Below are 8,105 nucleotides of genomic sequence, written 5' to 3' on the forward strand. Positions count from 1 at the left end.
TTCTGCATTGGCAGGTGGATTCCTTACCACTACACCTGTTTCAGTATATCAGCATTTACAGTGTGCTTAATTTTAACACTAAATATCATTTTACCATCTTATTTTCATTATCAATTTCCTTACTATGACCTTTACAAAGTTTATTAACTAGAAAAGTAAAAATAACAAAATCTATTGAGTTCATCCAATGGATTAGAAGCTCTACTAGTATTCTATACATGTTAACGCTATTCAACACAAATTTTAATGCTGCCCCCTCCACACTTCACAAATAAGAAAACACAGACTAAGCTAGAAAATTACTGTTAAACAAAAGAAAAAGATGTCAATTCCGGAACCATCTTTATCAAGTTCAATGATTTTTTTCACTACTTTTCAGTGACAGTCACTTTTCATTGTATAGAAAAGCACGAGCTAATGGAGGTAAAATCCAAGACATTTGATTCTGATGTGTACTGTTTGTGTACAATCTCCTGTATCTCACATATGCTGCACAACATCACTTTCTCGAAGAATCCCACATCAAAAGGTGCTTTGTAGTTTTGCCAAATAATGTCTGATATGGTTTTACCATTTGTTTGCCAAACAAGCATGAGAGGAATACATGACTTGTACATTTACTACAATTTTGTGAAGAAATTCAGAAGTATGTTCAGCTTGTTCAAGGTCACAGAGCTAGTATATGTTTAGGATTTGAACCCAAAACTTTTGATTTCCAGAGCAAGTAAATTTTCACAACACTCAGGTGATTTTCTAACATCAAAGACACGTAACATGCTTTGAATCTGATGAAAACATTGATGTCTTACTATTAGCTTGATAATCTTATACCTGTATTAACCCTGTATCTTCTCTTTCTACCTCTTAGACATCAAAAAGCTATTTCTTTATGTATATTTTTACTTATTATTTTGAAAAGTTTTAATTTTTAACTTATCTAAAAAGAGTTGTGACTCAGATAAACAGTGCACAGCCTTTGTTAAAACCTGATGCAAACTTGACAGAAAATTTAGTCTCAACATTGTCTTTCCAAAGAAATACAATACGGAAAGGCATACTATGATTAGGATGAAATTTAGAAGACTGTGGAGATTCATCAGCAATCAATCATCTTACATGCAATGTAGTCGAAACTGTTAAACTGTTGAGCATTAGTCTCCTTTTTATTTCTACCTACTGCCCACCATAGCCTCCTTACCTCTTCTTTAGCAAGCAGAATTGATGAGATTCCACTGGGAACAGAGCTTTGATCCACAGACAGAAATCTTTTTTTTTTTTCCTCAAGCAACAATGTTTTGAAGGAAAAAAAAAAAATAGAAAGAAAAGAGTTTCAATAAAGGCACACTTTATTTTACAGAGATATTCTCTTCATAGTCATTAAGAACATAACTTTGCATCCACTGCACTAAGATGTTTAATTGTAAAAACTGTCCCATAGTCAGAGTGCATTTTTAATACTAAGCATTTTTAAGTGTGTAACATTGTCAATTAACAGATAAATGGAAATATAGCACTCATGCTATCATACTTGACTTGAAGTTTAATTTTTCTTAGTTTCCTACTATTATTTTATTCAACTGACCTGCCTCTTGAGAAATCTGTATGCAGGTCAGGAAGCAACAATTAGAACCGGACATGGAACAACAGACTGGTTCCAAATAGGAAAAGGAAAAGGCCGTATATTGTCACCCTGCTTATTTAACTTATATGCAGAGTACATCATGAGAAACACTGGGCTGGAAGAAGCACAAGATAGAATCAAGATTGCAGGGAGAAATATCAATAACCTCAGATATGCAGATGACACCACCCTTATGGCAGAAAGTGAAGAGGAACTCAAAAGCCTCTTGATGAAAGTGAAAGAGGAGAGTGAAAAAGTTGGCTTAAAGCTCAACATTCAGAAAACAAAGATCATGACATCCTGTATCATCACTTCATGGGAAATGGATGGGGAAACAGTGGAAACAGTGTCAGACTTTATTTTTCTGGGCTCCAAAATCACTGCAGATGGTGACTGCAGCCATGAAATTAAAAGACGCTTACTCCTTGAAAGGAAAGTTGTGACCAACCTAGACAGCATATTCAAAAGCAGAGACATTACTTTGCCAACAAAGGTCCGTCTAGTCAAGGGTATGGTTTTTCCTGTGGTCATGTATGGATGTGAGAGTTGGACTATGAAGAAGGCTGAGCGCCAAAGAATTGATGCTTTTGAATTGTGGTGTTGGAGAAGACTCTTGAGAGTCCCTTGGACTGCAAGGAGATCCAACCAGTCCATTCTGAAGGAGATCAGCCCTGGGATTTCTTTGGAAGGAATGATGCTAAAGCTGAAACTCTAGTACTTTGGCCACCTCATGCGAAGAGTTGACTCATTGGAAAAGACTCTGATGCTGGGAGGGATTGGGGGCAGGAGGAGAAGGGGACGACAGAGGATGAGATGGCTGAATGGCATCACTGACTCGATGGACGTGAGTCTGAGTGAACTCCGGGAGTTGGTGATGGACAGGGAGGCCTGGTGTGCTGGGATTCATGGGGTTGCAAAGAGTCGGACACGACAAAGCCACTGAACTGACTGAACTGCGACCAATATATTTAATTGTGAAGTTAATACTTAAGTGTGAAGTTTCATTGACACTAACATTGAAATTTTGTGAGTTTTAAGAATACTACTTACTGTAAAATGATCTTTTATCCTATCTTTTATTGAGATAGGGTGAAACATAAATTCATATTTATATTTATATATTTTATAAACATTTATTTTGAAATTCACCATAGAAAAAAGAGTTGTAGACCATAACTGTCCTGAATTAAAGAAATTATATTTAAATACTACAAAAAAGGTTTAAATATTACATATATACCAAGTTAGAAACACATCCAGACATCTGGTTGAGGAGAAAGCAGATATGGAATGGATACAAAAAGTTATAAATAGCAGGAGGTATAAATACCTTATGAACAATTAAAGAAATGAGGACAGTAGGAAATATTCATTATATACATATTTGTGTTCATTAACCCATCTTTCCCTGTCCTCTATCTCTACCATTTTGTGTAAAAGGTACATATGCATTTTAGGACTTACCAGCAAGCACATGCAGAATGTAGGGGGTAAAGAAGAGGTCAGTATAGCTCCAGCAGTGGTAGCCAGGCAAATGGGCTTTCGACTATGGAGGGTTTCAACTTCCCGTGAATTACACATTTTTTTCCTTACATCTCAAATTTTATATATTATTAATGTCTCAGATTAAAAAAAAATCTAGAAAGGTGACTTGCAGCTCACAATGAAGAGAAGAGGTATGTTCAGTTCAGTTCAGTCGCTCAGTCGTGTCCCACTCCTTGTGACCCCATGAATAGCAGCATGCCAGGCCTCCCTGTCCATCACCAACTCCCGGAGTTCACCCAAACTCATGTCCATCGAGTCGGTGATGCCATCCAGCCATCTCATCCTCTGTCATCCCCTTCTCCTCCTGCCCCCAATCCCTCCCAGCATCAGAGTCTTTTCCAATGAGTCAAATCTTCACATGAGGTGGCCAAAGTATTGGAGTTTCAGCCTCAGCATCAGTCCTTCCAATGAACACCCAGGACTGATCTCCTTTAGGATAGACTGGTTGGATCTCCTTGCAGTCCAAGGGACTCTCAAGAGTCTTCTCCAACACCACAGTTCAAAAGCATCAATTCTTCAGCACTCAGCTTTCTTCATAGTCCACTCTCACATCCATACATGACCACTGGAAAAACCATAGCCTTGACTAGACGGACCTTTGTTGGCAAAGTAATGTCTCTGCTTTTTAATGTGCTATCTAGGTTGGTCATAACTTTACAGAATGATAATTAAGTTGCTTTGTTCCTGGCTGGAGTGTAGCTGTGTTGGCCTTGGCAGCAGAAGGCGTGTGGAAGCTCCCTTGCCCAGACAGCTGAGTCAGCCCTGTGTCAGCAGCCGGGTTAGCAGTGCCCAGTCATGCTGGCCCTGGACAGGCTCCCAGACTCCGAGAATACTGTCTGCATGAAGGTGTGGCACTGCGTCATGAAGCTCCCTCTGGTGATCTCCTTGAGATGTCGGGGACACTGTTAACTTTCAAGATCAATGCCTGATGTTGCTTGTTGAGGGTTAGGGCCTCCTGGAAGGTGACCTTGGAGCCCTGCTTGAACAGACTATCCCAGATGTGAAGCAACGTGGGCTGGAGGTTTACAAATAGGCAGACAAACCTGTGCAACATGACCGGAGTACATAGCACACTGTGCCTGTCCCTTCCTGGCCACCACCGCCAGCAGCTTGGTCTTCGCCAGCTCCAGAAGGACCTCCTGGCCTGTCCTGGGCTCAGCATCGAGGGGCCGCAGTACTCTGGAAGTATTCTGTCCACTGGGACATCCAATAGCCACAGAATCAGATATCCTGCTATGAAGTTCACTCCTTTGCAACAACCAACCCCGTGGCTGTGGTGCGGGCCGGTTAGCAGCGCGTGATACAGGGTCCTCTGCAAGAAGGGGCCCGCGCCCTTCTGGAACCTCACGCTGTCCCGGAAGGCACCGTTCATGTGTGTTCTGAGGGTCTCCTCCAGGCTGTCATTCCTCTCTCCTCTGAGAACACAGTGGTAGTGGCCAGGGTTCCGGTCCATCTGGGCCAAGGCTTCGTTCACCCCCACCCAGGCGCGGGCCTAGTGGGACGCCCTTCCGGATGTGGTGCTTCACTGTCGTAATCTTCTGGACACCACTGCTTCCCTTTAGAAGTTTGAACCAGGTTATTGCCCTTCTGGTATCACCGAACGGGCGGGGGGAAAAAAAAATTCTTCAAAAGCTGCATAAGTGAAGTCCTCAGGCCTTTCCAGCACAAGAACAGATGGATCCCTGGATGCGTTCCCACGCCGCCTGGGCGCCCCTCGTGCGCGCGCCTGGAGGGCCCCGGGCACTCCTGGAGGGGGCGGCGGGGGCGGGGTGGCCAAATCCACCGCCCGGACTCGCAGCGCCTCGCTTCCTTGCAGACTTTAGCAATTCGTGCCTTCTGAATGCCTGAATACTAGCAGGTGTGCCTCTTTTATTCCTCCAGCTCTTTCAACAGTTTTTTTTAGGCCTATCATTTATGGTACGAACTCTTTCTGCCTGATGTGCCTAGCTTGCTTTCTGTTTTCCTGAAGAAAACTCTGTAATACTGGAGAGCCAATATTTTTGAGGAAAGCTACCTTCCTGTTTTGCTCCTCTCCACGACTTCACTGGATCCTGAAGGACTGCGGAAACATTTCCGTGGCTTTGTAGAAGCTTTTAGCCTTGTTCCCCATTCTGTTTCTTGCTCAGGATTTAGCATTATTCTGTGAAGGAAAAAAAAAAAAAAAAAACTGACAATACATTTCAGGCACTTGAATTTTCCAGGTTTTTCAAAAGAACCACTGAAAGCTCAATTGATCTTTCTTTTTCTATCAAAGGCCCAGAATTCTCCACCCAGAATCAGCAGATATACTAAGCGGAAAATCTTTCTGGTGACTTTTTGCTCACCTAAGAATGGTTCTGCTTCTCTAGGTTTTGTTTGTTTGTTTGTTTTAATTTGCTTTGCATTCCTTCCATGGCTCTCAGATGTTTTTTAAAACTCTGTTTACATTTTTTAATGTAGCTACATCCCCCTGCCCACACACACACACAGGTACATTGGCTAACCCCCGAGCTGCCTTCCAATGTAGTGAACTTTCTATTACCATGAATGCTAAACTGCAAGCTTGGATAAACATGTAAGCCATTTTACAGGGAGGAATGGGATTATCATGTTGATAATGGAGAGTTAGTTACTCTACTCTAAACGTGGTGTGTATTTTCCAATCTGTAGCTTGGATGTGTAACCATATTTTTAAAGTAATTACTATATTGCTAAAAGTTATTAGCAGCATTGCATATCACGTGTATATTTTTTTGTGTTTGTATGCAATAGAGTTTAATTAATTTAATCTTGCCAGTGTTATTTTCTCTTGTTATATAAATCTTTCGAGAAAATCAAAGATATGTGCATAGGATATTACGTTTGGGAATCAAGACAGCAAATATTGATTTGAGAAGGCAGTGGTCTTAAATTTGAACTTGCGTTGGAAGCACCTGGGGGATTGCTAAAACATGTATTGCTAAACCCACCCTAGAGTTTCTGATTCAGTATGACTGGAGTGGGGTCTTAGTCGTGGCACTTGCTAACAAGTTCTCACACTGATGCTGCTTCTGGGGAACACAGTTTGAGAATCTCTGGTGTAAAAACATAAAACAATTGCATGATTGTATTTCTTTTATGTTTTATGTAAACCTGAAATATGAAAAGTGCAAGTGAGGGCACAGTGGCCTCCACAGCTTACAGTTCTGCTCTATAATTTGCCCTTACAAATGGCCTGTCAAGTCAGTTATATGATCAACTCTTTAAATATTGATGAGACATTTTTACCCTCCCTGCCGTTCTCAGCTATACCAGCTTGGAACTGTAAGCAAATCATTTTGTCAGTTTTTGTTCAATGTGCATTACTTTCTCTTTCTCCCCCTCACTGTATCTTCTTCCAATAATTTCCTGTAAAACTTGCTGCTTACCTCTGACGGGAATAGCAGCAGCTCAGGTCATCCATCAAACCAGAGCTCTGTGTCAGCAGCTTCTCAAATGATATAAGGTGATTCTTGTATGACATAACCATCAGAACGCCACAAAGAAGAAGTCACAGTTGTCAACTTGGGTCATAAAGCACAGGAAATCTCAATGAGCCATCTAGTACCTACCAAGACTAGTATTAAAGAGACAGGAGGATGGAAAGATAGCATGGCTACAAATGGCAGGTAAATATGTCTTTCAATATTATAATGCATACATTACAGCATCTATATTATAGCTACTGTTGTTACAACTATGTCACCCTTTTCCTGATCTCTAGAAATGGAATTTATATAAAGCATACTATTCTGAGATAATTCACATGTGGAAAATACATTTTAAAATTTTAACTACAAATTTAAACATCAAGGATTAAATTTAGATAAAGGTAATAAAGATGTTATTGTTTGGGGCTCACTGCCTAGGTACATATATTCCTGCCTATAAAATAGCCTTTGTTTTGAATTTTCCACCTCAACTATATTTGATATATACAACTAGTCAAGTTTTATTTCATTGCAATTTGATAATTTAAAGGGAATAAGATATTTGTCTTGAATTTTCTTCCTTTACATTTACCTGTTACTATTTTGTTTTAATTTGGCATTATTTCCAAACTAGTTAAAGAAAGAAAAAAATATTTAGAGGTTTTTGTGTTTGATTCCATGGAGGTCGTGTTTGCCCATGCTTTGTAACATAAAGAACATGTTTTCAAAACCCAGTGGATTAGGTAATATGAAAGAAGAAAGAAACAGAAAGAGGAAAGGAAAAGGGGAGGAGAGAGGAAGGAGGAAAGAAGGAAAGGAGGGAAGAAAAGATGAAAGGAAGGAAGGAAAAGAATAGGAGAAACTCCCTTGACAAAAAATAATGCTGGGCAACACATTAATTATTAAAGTTGAAGAGAGTGAAACAGATATGAAATGCAATTTTAATATAAAAGTAGACACTGTCTGAGATTTCTCCATATTATCATAATGGGCAAGGAAAAGTGGGAGAGGAGGGGAGGGAAGCATGGGAAGAAAGGAGGAAGGGAGGAAGGGAAAGACAAGTAAGAAAAGAAAACTAGAAAAAAAAACTTCCTATGACAAAAAGCAGGATTGGGCACCATGTGAATTACTAAAGTTGAAGAGAGTGAAACACTTAGATTCAAAATGCAATTTTAATGTAAAAAGTAGACTCTTGGGATGTCTCTATATCATTATAATGATCAAATGTAGACTGAGCCTCTTTGTCTCTTAACCTTTCCATATTTCTAATTTCTTTGCTGTGTTTGCTATAAAAGCTGTACAATTATTTGAACAGGTTTCAAATATATTTTGTTAGTGGTTATTTTCTAATATTTTTTGATTGTGGTTTTAATCTCAAAAGGCTTTATATCCTTTATACTCCATATAGCATATATATTTTTTTAGAATGTCATTCCTCTCAGATTATTTTTAGCATATTTGTTAGGGCTTTTATTTATATTGTTTTTTGTTCATTTATTACAATGCTTATT

At 39.6% G+C, this 8,105-nt stretch overlaps 1 pseudogene across 1 annotated transcript; it reads right to left on the reverse strand.

Annotated features, from left to right (window-relative positions):
- Window positions 1-2,680: 2,680 nt before the first annotated feature.
- LOC147349188 (growth hormone-regulated TBC protein 1 pseudogene) lies at window positions 2,681-6,653 on the reverse strand (annotated as a pseudogene). Its single transcript, XR_015150190.1, has 3 exons — window positions 6,553-6,653; window positions 5,181-5,306; window positions 2,681-4,983 (listed from the first exon to the last, which is right to left on the reverse strand). The product of XR_015150190.1 is annotated as a growth hormone-regulated TBC protein 1 pseudogene (transcript).
- Between the last annotated feature and the right edge of the window lie 1,452 nt (window positions 6,654-8,105).

This window comes from Bos grunniens, chromosome 21 (genome assembly GCF_055505025.1).
Source record: "Bos grunniens cultivar Pamir isolate PY7600 chromosome 21, Bosgru_T2T1.0, whole genome shotgun sequence".
Taxonomy (NCBI): Eukaryota; Metazoa; Chordata; class Mammalia; order Artiodactyla; family Bovidae; genus Bos; species Bos grunniens.